At 42.2% G+C, this 14,957-nt stretch overlaps 1 protein-coding gene across 5 annotated transcripts in view; it reads right to left on the bottom strand.

Moving 5' to 3' along the window:
• Nucleotides 1-14,957, bottom strand: part of ARHGAP24 (Rho GTPase activating protein 24) — a 1,010,562-nt gene that overhangs the window by 230,426 nt on the left and 765,179 nt on the right. The window contains exon 1 of one of the 5 annotated variants that reach the window (XM_089670546.1): nucleotides 413-924. The exons of the other annotated variants lie outside the window; for them this stretch is intronic. The gene's annotated coding sequence lies outside the window, so the exon portion shown is untranslated. Of the gene's footprint in view, nucleotides 1-412; nucleotides 925-14,957 lie in introns of those variants that run through there. 5 annotated transcript variants of the gene reach the window in all.

The raw sequence follows: 14,957 nt of genomic DNA, 5'->3' as shown, positions 1-14,957 counted from the left end.
GATAGAGACTGGTGTTAGAAAATCGCAGCGGTCTTTAAAGTTCACTTGGAACAACATGTTAACACCCACGTGCAGCCCAGTGCTCTATTGATTTACATGCTTTCGCCCACAGGACATTTTTTTTTTTTTTAGTTACTACAAAGAACAGCTGTCACATGGATTAACAAGCCGCCAGTGATTTCCAGAAATGGGTCTGAATAATCAAATAGTACAAATGATGAGACATTCGAATAGGGAAAAATCTGCGCTGCTAAGATTTTGCCACGGGAAAGCTTGTTGAATGCTCAGCAGACGCTCATTAGAGATGGAAAGCAGCGTTAACATGGCAAAACTCCATGCAGTGTAGAGGAGATGGAATAAAGCAGACCAGCTCTGGCGTGAGATTGCTGAGAAGCTGGCAGAGAGGACTCACCAGTGTTGATGCTTTCCACAAGAGCGCTGGATACTTGCTGTGTGCTAGCAGTGCAGCCGGTAGAGCTGGCTGGCTTGGCTTTCTACGACGAAGCCCTGCATCTGTTCCCTGTGTGATCGCTCACTGCAGTTTCTCCCATGACTCCATCACCCAGGAATGGCACTGACACATCCGCCGCCTCTTACCGGCAAAAGGGGGCCTGAGTCAGGTGTTGTATCTTTAACAAGGTCACAAAAAAATCAAAAAATGGACCAGGAAAGTAATTGCAGGGAGAAAGTCAGCAGCTCACAAAGAGGAGGCAGAGAGCAGCTACACTACAGCATCTGCCTGTTTCCAACCACTGATATGCTGTGTGCAATTTAAAGCTCCGGGAAGTGGAGGTTACCAAAGGAATCCGATCAGCAAAATAGAACCTTGTCCATCCATAGCCAGCCAGCGGGACTGGGCTTCCCACTTGTAGAGCACTTAATGGGGTTCACAGGTCAAGTGTAGCTGATTTCATTACACAAGCAGCAACATTAGCTAAGATCTGGAAGTCACTCCAGGAATCCTCCTTTGATTTTCTTCTTTTTTTTTTTTTCAAACGTCACATAGGAGGATGGAGAAAACTGAGCAGTTTACAAGCAGCTAGGCAGGAAATTCCTGAAAAAATGTTTGAACAATACCTTCAGCTGCTTCTGTCTTAGAAATGAAGTCTTTAGGCAGAGGCAGAGAGAGCAGCAATCTGCAAACAAGGCATTTATCATGCTAAAAGGGATGTTTAATTATGGCTGCGCAGATACGATTTAATACCGCACGCCGTCGCTAGCAGGGGAAGAAACTATTATTATTATACAGGATTTATATAGCGCCAACAGTTTGTACAATATAAGGGAGACAGTACAATTACAATACATTTCAGTACAGAAGGAATGTGAGGGCCCTGCTCGTGGAGCTTACAATCTAAACTAGGATCAATTTATTTATTTCAGGTACTTCTATAGTGCTGTCAATTTTATGCAGTGCTTTACATATACAGTTGTGCTCAAAAGTTTGCATACCCTGGCAGAAATTGTGAAATTTTGGCATTGATATTGAAAATATGACTGATCATGCCAAAAATGCTCTTTTATTGAAGGATAATGATCATATGAATCACCAATCTTGCCTCCAAATATCACCCAAACCGTACTCTTGCTCCTCGCAAGACCTCCTGCTCTCTAGCTCCCTTGTCTCCTCCTCCCTTGCTCGTCTTTAGGACTTCTCCAGAGCCTCCCCCGTCCTCTGGAACTCTCTACCCCAATTTATCAGACTATCGCCTACTCTGCTCACTTTTAGGCGATCTCTGAAAACCTATCTCTTCAGGGAAGTCTATCCTGCCCTCAGCTAATAATGGAATTTTCTACTCCTCCTACCAGTCCATCCCCCACAGTTACTACATTTTGTGCCACTAGCCCCTCCCTCTTAGATTGTAAGCTCCAAGGAGCAGGGCCCTCCTATTCCTTCTGTACTGAAATGTATTGTAATTGTATTGTTTCCCTTATATCGTAAAGCGCTGAGCAAACTGTTGGCGCTATATAAATCCTGTATAATAATAAATCCTGTATAATAATATGAAGCCATGTATTATTAGTTAGTTGTTTGGCTCCTTTTTAAATCATAATAACAGAAATCACCCAAATGGCCATGATCAAAAGTTTAGATACCCTGGAATGTTTGGCCTTGGTACAGACACACAAGGTGACACACACGGGTTAAAATGCCAATTAGAGGGTAATGTCCCTCATCTGTGGCTTTTTAAATTGCAATTAGTGTCAGTGTATAAATAGTCAATGAGTTTGTTAGCTCTTACATGGAAGTACTGACTAGGCTAGATACTAGGCCGTGGGGATCAGAAAAGAACTGTCAAAAGTCCTGTGTAACAAGGTAATGGAACTTTATAAAGATGGAAAAGGACATAAAAGCCAAAGCCTTGAATATGTCAATCAGTACTGTTAATTCATCTATCAAGAAGTGGAAAGTTCGGGGATCTCTTGATACCAAGCCAAGGTCAGGTAGACAAAGAAAGATTGCAGTCATAACTGACAGAAAAATTATTCGGGATACAAAGGGAAACCCACAGGTAACCACAAGAAAATGACAGGCTGCTCTGGAAAAAGACGGTGTAGTTGTTTTGAAGGAGTACAATACGGTGATACTTGAACAAAAATGAGCTGTTTGGTCGATATTTTAATTTCTGCCAGGCTGTGCAAACTTTTGAGCACAACTGTATATTGTACATTCACATCAGTCCCTAACCCTCAAGGGGCGTACAATCTAAGGTACCTAACTCACATTCATACATACACATACTAGGACCAATTTAGACAGGATCTAATTAACCTATCAGCATGTCTTTGGAGTGTGGGAGGAAACTGCAGTGTCTGAAGGAAACCCACGCAGGCACAGGGAGAACATGCAAACTCCAGGCAGGTGGTGCAGTGGTTGGGATACAAACCAACAACGCTAGTACTGCCAGGCGAAAGTGCTAACCATTTAGCCACTGTGCTGCCCTCAAGAGTCTTTGTGGAAGCATGCAGGATGATAGACTTAAAGGTTAGTTTACACTAGATGCAGTTCAGTGCAGTTTTTTCAGCATCAAAAATGCATGCGCAGTATTTTCCATGTATTCCAATGTCCTTAGTTCACACTAGAGCAGTCACTTCCAGTCAGTTTCCGCTGCAGAAAAAAAAAGAATATGCTGCATTTTTTCTGCACAGAACCATACTGGAACATGGCAAACTGCATCAAAACTGAGCCGGAACTGCGTGTGGTGTGAACTGTAAGCTTTTTTTCTGCATCCAAAACACACAGAAAGTAGATTATATGGTTGTCAATGTCATAGTTCACATCAGTGCTTGCAGTTCCAGTGCATTCTGGTTGCAGAACAAAAAGTAGAACACGCTACATTTTTTCTGCACAGAACTGTACTGGAATGTGGAAAAATGCACCAAAAACGCACTGGAACACACATGTCCCTATTTAAATTGAAGAAAAAGAAGCAGGGAAAAATAAACTGGAATGCATAAAAAACACACTGAAATGCATCAAAAACGCATCAAAAACACACAGGAACGCAACAAAAATGCACTTGCGCAAACGCATCCAGACTGCATTTCTATAGTGTGAACCAGCCCTTAAGGTGTTGTAATTCTGACATGAAATCTGAACAAAGCATATTCCTCTATAGTGTGCCTCAATGAAGAGCACTAACTGTCATTTCTGTCTGCTACTTCCTTCTTCTGACTCAGTATGAGTCACTTCTGACAAGATTTCCTGACACCAAGAGAAAAATGGTGACAGGGGAGGGAGCTCCAGCAGATTGACAGCCTCAGCTCTGTTCTTCTGTGCTATGTGAAGGGGGAGGGGTCTTTCCTCCAATCAGCTCTTAATGAGCTGTAACTTAATGAGATGTAACTTCAGCTCTCTGCCCCCTTTTTCTGAACTTTTAGAGAAGCTGTATAAATTCAGCACTTTGAACAGCTGTAGAGAAGAGAAGACTGCAGATACATAGGTACAACTTATGTAGGAGAGTTTGTTTCATCCCTGTGTATCACCTGAGGCCCGTTACTTTACTGGGTATATGTAAGGGTTTACAACCACATTACGTGTCAGTTCACATATATATGGATTGGATGTGGTTTGAACTGCATCCAATCAGCATGACATGTGGAATAACATTGCTTCCTATGGTGCCTGTTCACATATGCCCGGTGCGGATTCAGAGCGGATTAAAAAAGAGTGAGGTCTGGTTCAGGTGCAGAATACAGGCTATTGACTTCTACGGGAACCATTTCTAAACCGCACATGTGTAAGCAGGATAAAACCCTGACCTAAACCTGTCCTGAACCTGATGTAAACCTGATCTTAACCGCTGAACAACTACTGTGTCATTTATCTGTGAAACCTGAGCTTCAGGCTGGGTTCACACTTGTGCGGTGCGGTATATCGCATGTGATTCGCACAGGAACTGCACCACATTTCTGTGCAAATCACATGCAAATTGTGTGCAGTGCGATTAGAGCCATACATTTTGTATGGCTCAAATCGCACCGCATCCCCACCAAAAAGGTGCAGGACCCTTTTTTTGGTCTGCACTAGAATCGGATCACATGGGTATTGACACCTGTCAGAGATTGTCTGCGCATGAAAATGTGTGAAAACCTCTCAGACCCTGAGGTTTAGCTCAGCTATAGTGTACTGACAATATTGTAAAAGTAAATGAACTTTAGATCAAGCCATTGCTGAACTTTGTAGCTGCAGGTAGTGTGAAGTAATTCACCTTCGAAGTTTATAGCAGGAGCACTTTCACATTTTTGGTTCATGTATATGTAGCACTACTACAGGTTATTTTCCAAACAGTGCGCCCGGCAGGATTCCACTTATTCTAGCTCAATGATAGGTCTAGGGGATGTCCACTTATTCTAGCTCAATGATAGGTCTAGGAAATGTCCACTTATTCTGGCTCAATGATAGGTCTAGGACAGCAATGGGCAAACTACGGCCCGCGGGCCGTATACGGCCCGGCGGACCTTTTAATCCAGCCCGCGGAGCTAGGCTCCCGCTAGGCTCCTCTCACAGTCCGCCGTATAGCATTAAAATCTGTCTCCTATGAGGATCTGTCCCCCTCGACGTATCTGCGCATGTGCCGGAGATCGCCGATCGGCTGCTAATGCCTGAAACTGGCACATGCGCAGATACGTCGAGGGGGACAGATCCTCATAGGAGACAGATTTTCATGCTACACCGGAACGGCGCGGGAACACGGCGAGAGGAACGCGCGGAGCAAAGGTAAGTGAATTGACACAGGGGGGACTTGGGGACTTAATATGGGGAATGAATTACTATAGGGGGGATGAATTACTATATGGGGGATGAATTACTATATGGGGGATGAATTACTATGGGGGATGAATTACTATATGGGGGATGAATTACTATAGGGGGGATGAATTACTATAGGGGGATTGAATTACTATAGGGGGGATGAATTACTATGGGGGATGAATTACTATATGGGGGATGAATTACTATATGGGGGATGAATTACTATGGGGGATGAATTACTATATGGGGGATGAATTACTATGGGGGATGAATTACTATATGGGGGGATGAATTACTATGGGGGATGAATTACTATATGGGGGATGAATTACTATGGGGGATGAATTACTATATGGGGGATGAATTACTATATGGGGGATGAATTACTATGGGGGATGAATTACTATGGGGGATGAATTACTATATGGAAGATTAATTACTATGGGGGATGAATTACTATATGGGGGATTAATTACTATGCTTACTATGGGGGAATATTACTATACTTACTATGGATGACACATACACATCATTCATCTACTCTTGGTCTGGCCCTCGGGTCCAATATATGAACCCATTGCGGCCCTAAAGTCAAAAAGTTTGCCCACCCCTGGTCTAGGAGATGTCCACTTATTCTGGCTCAATGATAGGTCTAGGGGATGTCTTTTAGGATTTTTATTGTTAAATAACTTGGGATGGAAATTAGGGTGATATGGGATACTCCAGCTTCACCAAATATGCACAGGAGGACACTTCTCTATGTTGCAACTTCAGGAACAGATCTTCTGCTCAGCTCAGAATACACTTCTCCCATGAAATACTAGTAGAGTCCAGAGGTATGTATCCCTCAGGAGGGAAAATACCTGACCCAAGGATGGTTCTCCCATGAGGAACTAGAGGAAACTAACTGTATGAACCTCTCAAGAGAGGAACTACTTAGCTCAAAGTCTTTTCACAAAACTAAAGGGGACTGGTCGGTATGTACCTCTCAGGAAAGGAACTACACGGCCCAGTAGTCCCAATAGTGCACAGTCACCAGGATCCTGCAGTAAAACATTACTCACAAGACCAGGGGAGCAGCTGTGCTCTTTCAGCTTTCTCCAGGTGCCTTTCAGTGAGGCTACGCAGACTGGATCCTTAGGTGAAATTTCAGAGTGTAAGAGATAACTTCCAGATGTACTGTAGGTCGCTCAGCTCTGTTCAGCCAGGACCTTGATGGACGGCTGCTAGAATCAGGTTGGCTGTTGCAGGTCGGGGTAGCCACCCATACCCAGATGGGTGGACTCCCTTTAACAAGGGGTAGAGGAAGACCCTGCTGCTCCAAATCCCGGACTGTTTATATGCCTCTCCAACCACCTTCTGGGTACATCTCCCCAGGTGTTGGCTGGAGCACCATAAACATTCCGGCTGAGGTTTGCCTTGCTCAACCTTCTATCTTTCAGAAGCATGTGGAAGACAGGGCAGAGCAATCAAACCTACAGCCTGTGAGATTCAGAGCAGCCAAAAGCAATCAACAACTGCTCCACTGATTACAGAGGAGTCAAAAAGAACAAAGTTTGCCTACGACCTAGCAACCTAACTAGGAGGGTGCTATGCACACGGACTATTATTGGTATTTTGTATGCCTAGCTAAAAATCTCCCAACGCTTTCCCGCTTTTGGGGAGCCAAAGCTGCTGAGTACAGCTTACCATACAAGTAAACAGCTGGGCATGGCCATACTCATGTAAACAATATTGTGTGAAGGTGGGAAAACAACGGTAGATTTAATCTAGGTATAAACAATGCTTATTTTAGTCTGTGCGCATACACCTTTCAGCAGCTCAGCTCACCCCGACAGCCTTCGAATTTTCCCAAACGGAAAAAAAGAGGTGTACAAGCAGAGGGGAGAGAGCCGAGTGCTTATGTTATGGCAACTTTGGGAATTCCAGGTAAAACTCCGAACACGAACTTGAGGAAAACAAACCTTTTATTTACCAGCGCTGATTGACTTAGCAAGGAGTCATGTCTGCAAACTAAGTGTCTTGAAAAAAGCATCTTACAGGGTATACAGCATAGGGTCATGCAGTATAGGGTCTCAGCAATTACATCAAAATTCCTATATATCCTCTTTCACTTTCTGTACATTTAAAAGACTTTCTAAACAGTGCAGGATATGGCCTTGCTAGATAAACGTACCTACAGCTGAAAATAAGGGTACCAGCTACAGACTGCAACACATTATTCCACAGGAAATAAGGGAGGGGAGAAATGAGCTGATGACCTTGGTTTGCAAACAGATGCTGTTAAAAATGTTAAAACGTAAGTGGAACTCTACAATATTTGGGTGCTGCCACACTTACACATTGTGAACTCATAGAAAATAAATTTTCTAGTATGCTGGAAGACCTCCATTACCTACGCTGAATAAGCCTTGTCACTCAGTAACCCACCTCATCCATTTTCTTTTTGTATTATAGAACATTTGTTGTTTAAACATTTTTTAAAAAGGAAACAGGATCAACAGTTTGCTAATGGACCGAAGATTTCTAAACTGTACTTTACGTCCTGCAAAAATTACAACTGTCATCTGCAGGACAGTTTACAATTCTCCAATACAAACGACTTACATAAAGTATGTAAACACACTGTAGAAACAGAAGCCAGGCCTGCTTGATTTCTAACAGCCTGAGTAATAGCAATTAACTCAGCAACAGCATTCCAAACAATTTTTTATCACAACTGAAAAGCATGTAAATCTCAAAATCATATGTGAAACTGATCCCTAAAGCAGACCTTCATTCTAGTGAGCTACTTTAATTCACTACATACCTTCCCATTCTGTACTGTCAAAAAGGTATTGTTTGCATTTTGAAAAAAATGACCCTGATTCGTCAGCCTCATGGGATAATGCCACAAAAAAGTTTGGTGAGGCGTGTCAAGGTGTTGTCGGGCATACTGTAACCAGGCTTTTTTGTGGCATTGGTGCAATAAAGGATTCTTTTTGGCCATTTGATCATACAGGTGATGTTTTTCCACTGCGGTCCACCATGGAGTTCCTTGTAAATTATTATTATACAGGATTTATATAGTGCCAACAGTTTGTGCAGCGCTTTACAAAATGAAGGTAGACATTACAGTTACAATACAATTTGGTACAACAGGAAACAGAGGGTCCTGCTCGTTAGAGCTTACAATCTAATAAAATATTTGATCTCGATTACAGAGATCAATATGTGCTTTTGTATGTGTGCCCCTGTACAAGATCCACTGCGATCCACCATGCAGTGTTCTCCGACACCCTCCAAAGAGAACCACACATAGATGGCCTTTTACCAAATGATTTGATCTCAATTGCAGAGATCAATATGTGCTTGTGTATGTGTGCCCCTGCACAAGATCCACTGTGATCCACCATTCAGTTCCTTGTACCATAAACAGACACTGGTTGGTTTATCGGCACCCTCCAAAGAGAACCACAGGAGCCACAATAATGTTATACCATTTAAAATTGCTTTCTTATAAAAAAGGTAGGTAGTTACAAGATCCAAGAAAACTCGAGCATTAAACAATAATGCAGAGGATGTGTTCATGGCATGCAATGTACGTCACCAGTTAAGCTCCTCCCAACATGTTTTGTCAATGAGCATCCTCAGGGGTGTGGACCATGCTTCACACCCCTGATGATGACGAAACATGTTGGGAGGGGGTTAGCTGGTGACGTACATCGCATGCCGTGAACACATCCTCGGCTTGTTTGTTTCATGCTTGAGTTTTACTTGCCTTTTTTATAAGAAAGCAATTTTAAATGGTATAACATTATTGTGGCTCCTGTGGTTCTCTTTGGATGGTGCCGAAGAAACAACCAGTGTCTGTTTATGGTAAAAGGAACTGCATAGTGGATCGCAGCGGTTCTTGTACAGGGACACACATACACAAGCACATATTGATCTCTGCAATCGAGATGAAATCATTTGGTAAAAGGCCATCTATGTGTGGTGGAGAATAATACATTGACACCATTGTCTTTGGATTGATTTTCATCACAGCACTTGTGTGGATTTACTTTAATCCCTTTCATAATATGAACTGTTGTTTGTTTATCTGTTGTATATAAGTGCAGAGTTTTTATCTTGCTTCACATGTATTGTTTTTATGATTGATTTCATATTATCATTATATATGCACTTGATTTATCTGAATATTCAACATATACAGAAAACTCTAAGCGCACTGTATGCACTGAACCTACCACAGCTACCCATTCCTCTCCTCATCTTTCTACACCCTGTCACCAACTCCTGAACAGGAGGTGTAAGGGAATCCTTCTCATCAGCTCAGTCTCTACCAGGTATGTGTCTGCATTCCTCTGGTGATAACTTTCACACTTGCCAGTGCACTAATGTTAATTCTCTACTGAACTTTCAAGCTCTTAAACGGCCCATGTCATAGCTTGCCATGTGTTCAGTTCCAGTACCATGTCCAGGGCTGCTGTTAGAAACCATGGGGTCCCATACAACCAACCTGACAGGGCCCCCTAAAAAAAAACAAAAAAAACACAGTTTACTATGCTTCAGATATGAATGAACACAGTGAGTGATTGGTACTGATCACTCATTGCATTCATTCAGGAAAGGAAGGGGCTGGTAAATGTAACATATTCGCCGGACCCTTCCCCTATTCGCCACCCTGAAGGATCCTGTTGTGTGCTTGCAGCTGCCGATGGGAAAAAGAGGAGGGATGCCGGCAGCACTGCAGGGGTGCAGCTCTCTCTGCAGCAGCTGAAAGCAGGTGGGAGGGAGAGGAGAAGAAGCCAGCTTTCAGCTGCTGCAGAGAGCCATACAGGGCATCGGTTCCAGTAATTGCCCCCCCCCCCCCACACACACACTGTGCTGATCACCCTCCCTGCCCATATTTGATTCATCCAACTGCCTGGGACCCCTGCTGGCCTGGGCCCCGTACAGGAGGACTGGTAGTACCTCCTTATCCACGGCCCATGTCAAATTCAGATTTAAAAAGAGGCTAGGATGACACTGTCCTTGAAGATAGGAGGGCTAATATAGCATTCATGACAGTGGCACCAAAAGATCTTAAAACAGGGAGGTAACAGCCAGTAAATCGTTTATAATCGTTATAAAGTTTTTTGAAAAACAGAATTGATAATATATTATAGGTGCAGCACAGTGGCTTAATGGTTAGCACTTCCACCTGGAAGCCCTAGGGTTGTCGGTACAAATCCCAACAACAGAACCACCTTCCTAGAGTTTGCATGTTCTCCCTGTGCCTGCATGGGTTTCCTCCGGGTACTCCAGTTTCCTTCCACACTTCACAGACATGTTGGTAGGTAATTGGCTCCTGTCTAAATTGGCCCTAGTATGTGTCACCTAGTTGCTTTCGACACTGCGAACAAGAGGGCACTATGATCCAAATATGTTAAAAAATGTCCTGTGGTTCATAGATTTTGGATCCAAATATTTAACTTCATTTATTCGGTAACGGGAATTAATATTCATAGATCACCAGAAGTAGCCTTATTTCATCTATTGCCCACTGATATTTCCAAGAAATCAGTTAAATTAATTCTTTATCTTTTGTTGGCGGCACGAATTACTATAGCTAGATGTTGGAGACAGTCATCAATTCCGCTAGACTCAGTCAAACAGAAACTTAATTGGATTATGAAAAATGATAAATTTACGAGCATCTATAATAATAATACTTCTAAATTTGAGGTTACATGGGAACCATGGATTAGGCATATCTCTATTATTTAATGGACCTATGGCTGGCCCTCTTTTCTTTCCTTCCTCTTTCCTTCTTTCTTCTCTCTTTTTATTTTCCTTTTTTTTCCTATCTATTCTTTATCCTCTTCTTCGACTCTTTTTGTTTATTTTTTTCCATCTCCTTATATTTGTTAGTTGGTTATATGATACTACCCATGCCTACTGACCAATGAAATATTTGCTACCCTATTGGGGTTGTGTTTTGTTTACAACATCACTGGTTGATGTATTCTTATGTGTCTATATATTCCATGAATCTGATTGTTTGCAACAACTCGCCATGTTTTCTATTTTTCTGTATACTACTTTTTACAGATTTTCAATAAAAATATTGAAATAGAAATTGGCCCTAGTACCTGTATGTGAGTTAGGGACATTAGATTGTACACCCCTTGAGGGCTAGGTACTGATGTGAATGTACATTATATGTACAGTATGTAAAGCACTGCATAAATTGACAGCACTACATAAGTACCTGTAAAAAATAATACATATTTAGAGATCTATAAATCCCAGCTTTTGATGGAACAGGTTAGATAAGCGTTCTTTTCAGAAGAGCCTACTTTTAACACAAACCAAATGCTGCGTTTTATACTCTTTTATTATATTAGTACGCTGAAATCAACTACAGGGGAGATATCGCACAAGGTACATCTGTTTGCGCAGTGGTTAATCTGAACACAGCCCATGGAGCATCTCTCCGTGACAGCCTGTTGCCTTTGTTTACAGTTAATTTAAGATCCTATTTATTGTGTTGGCAACAACCATCTGGAGATATCCGATGTAAATTGTCTGAACACTCTGAGCAATGGCTGGAGAAAAGAAATTTGTGCAAACCTCAACTCTATTCTGTCCCACTGTCTGCAAATAATATAAGAACCACACCACTAAAGATTTTACTGTTTTTTTATGATACGCACCCTACAGCTGCAGTTATAAAGCCAGACGAAGTATAAAGATATGATAAATCTTTTCTTGATCAGCAAAAATATGATGCAGTAAAAGTAAAGACAAAGCCCCGCACTATTATTGAGACAGAACTAACACAAATGAACTGATCATAGAGCAGCTGCCACTAAAAGTGCAATCACCACACTCATACAAATCCTTATGCCGAAAACAAAGTGAAGCACTTTAAGAATGACATAAAGGAATAAATCAAACCCCCTCATACAAAATAATAAATATACCCGTAAATATTGTGCAGTACAATATTATGTTTTTGATATCGTATTGAACAATATTTAGGGCTCATGTACACTGCAGCTGCTAAACTGACGTTCGGGAGCTGTTGAGCGTTTTTTTTAGCAGCCCCTGAACTCTGCTTTATGTTTTCCTATGTGTTCATGTACATATAGTCGTTTACAGGCAGTTGAGTTTACAGTCGTTTTTTTGAACGCACCAAAATTGCGTTCAGAAGTAGATTTTACTGGCGTTTCAAACACCAAACACTTGTAAATGCAGTTAACCGCGGTTACAAGCATTTGCATTTAGATGCGTTTTTTTACATGTTTTTTTGAACGCTCCAAAATTGCATTCAGCAGTAGATTTTACCAGCGTTTCAAACACCAAACGCTTGTAAACGCGGTTAACCGCGTTTACAAGCGTTTGCATTTAGACACGTTTTTTGACAGGTCCATATTATTATTATACAGGATTTATATAGCGCCAACAGTTTGCTCAGCACTTTACAATATAAAGGGAGACAATACAGCAACAATACAATTCATTACAAGAGGGTTAGGAAGGCCTGATCCTGGGAGCTTACAATCTAGGACCATATCCAGATATTCTTTATCAAAAATGCATGCAAACTGTTTTCTATGTATTCAAATGGACCTAGTACACCAGCGCAGTCAGTTCCAGGTTTCGCGTGAAGGAAAAAATGGTAGAACGTGCCCAGGGGCAGACTGACCATTCTGCAGACTGACCATTCGAGCACTCAGGCACTGCCCGAGGGCCCGGGGTCAGTAGGGGGCCCCATGAAATGCCTCTGGTACCTATTATAGGCTTTTTTTGAGTGTGGGTAAGGACATAGGGGCCCCATGATCCCCTATTGCCCGGGGACCCCATGAGTTGTCAGTTCGCCCCTGAACGTGCTGCATTATGCTCATGATGGGATCCATAGTGAATACAACCAGAAAAGACAGGTAATCTCAACACTTACTGCTCTCTCTGCTTCTGCTCTCTCTATTTCTCTCAAAATGTCTAAACTATTTGCATTTTGGGCATTTGGGAAGGTCTCCTGAGGTTATCTTTTAAAAACGCTTCTAAACGCAAATGCGCATAAACTCAGCTAAACTGACTTTTTTTAACCTACGATTTCTAGCAGTCAGTTTCTAGCGGTCAGAAGAGTTTTCCAAACGCCCCGTGTACATGAGCCCTTAAGGTTATATTTATCTTTTCCTATGAGAGGGGTTTGATTTATTCATTTATGTAGTCCCTAGAACATTTCACTTTGTTTTTGGTATAAAAAAATGATACAGATTTGTCTGATGTTGCTATTCAGTTTCGCATTCTGAACCCTTAAAGCAATACTAGTGTCATACTTACCTGCTCTATGTAATGGTTTTGCACAGAGCAGCGCCCATCCTCCTTTTCTCTGGTCCTGCCCGGCTTCTGGCTCCTTTCCCGTGAGCAGGGCCCCCATATCAAGCTCCTTGCTATATGGGCACTGGTGCATGCTCCCTCCCGAGCCCCACTCTCTGCGGCCAGGAGGCACAGCAGAGTGTAGCTTGGCCCCGCCCCCTGCTCCCTCCTCACAGTTGTGATTGACAACAGCAGTGGCCAATGGCTCCCGCTGCTGTGTCTTGGAAATGAGGAGGGAGAGATGCGGGATAGCTGGGGCTCCTGTGCACATTGCTGGACCAAGTTCGGTCCCAGGTAAGTATTAGGGGGGCTTCTGCACACTGAAGGTTTTTTACCTTCACATATAGAATGCATTTAGGTAAAAAACTTTTAGCCTTTAGAGCCACTTTAAAATACAGTATATTGCGTTTACATGCATCCTCTTCATCTATAGGTTCTGTCTATGGTGTTGACAGACTTGTATAGGTGGAGGCAAGCTGCAAGCCAAAAAACAACTCAATGGAGCAAATGCTGCTGCAGGTTGTACCTAGTTTTTCCCAAATTTAGTACCACCATCTTGCTTAATGCACAGTATAAAGGTAAAGCTAAGCTGTCAATTGCAATCTGCATGACAAAGACACCTCTGGAACTGAATTTATTATCTCTTGAGAAGAGGAGATTAAGGGGGGATATGATGAACATGTATAAATACATCAGTGGTTCATATAGTGAACTCGGTGTAGAGCTATTCACCCTGAGGTCATCACAGAGGACAAGGGGGCACTCTTTACGTCTGGAGGAAAAGAAATGTAATCTCCAAACACGGAAAGGTTTCTTCACAGTGAGAGCTGTGAAAATGTGGAATAGACTCCCTCAAGAGTTGGTTCTGTCCAGCTCAGTGGATTTCTTTAAAAAATAAAAGGCCTGGATTCTTTCTTAGATACACAGAATATAACTGGATACTAACATTTATAGGTAAAGTTGATCCAGGGAGTATCTGATTACCTCTCAGGGGATCAGGAAGGAATTTTTTCTCCTGCAGGAGCAAATTGGATCATGCTTTGCTGGGTTTTTTGCATTCCTCTGGATCAACTGTGGGTATAGGATTATAACTTTTTTTTTTGTATTTTTTTGTTTTGTTTATGGTTGAACTAGATGGACTTTTGTCTTTTTTCAGCCAGACTAACTATGTAACCTCTGCCCATCATGTGACAGTCATGTATCACTGCTCATGTGTTTGAAGGCTTTCTGATTTTTGACCAAAAGTCAAAATTAGATTACAATGGTAGATGGCTGCCATCATTACTAGGTCAGAGCACCAAATAAACATTCTCCTATTATGTCCAACAATTGCAATGTCTAGGAGATCCAG

The sequence above is a fragment of the Staurois parvus genome, unplaced genomic scaffold (assembly GCF_062004578.1).
Source record: "Staurois parvus isolate SC_StPar_1 unplaced genomic scaffold, SC_StPar_1.0 ptg000091l, whole genome shotgun sequence".
NCBI lineage: Eukaryota > Metazoa > Chordata > Amphibia > Anura > Ranidae > Staurois > Staurois parvus.
Note: the sequence above shows the minus strand (reverse complement) of the source record. Positions and strands in the feature narration are given on the sequence as shown.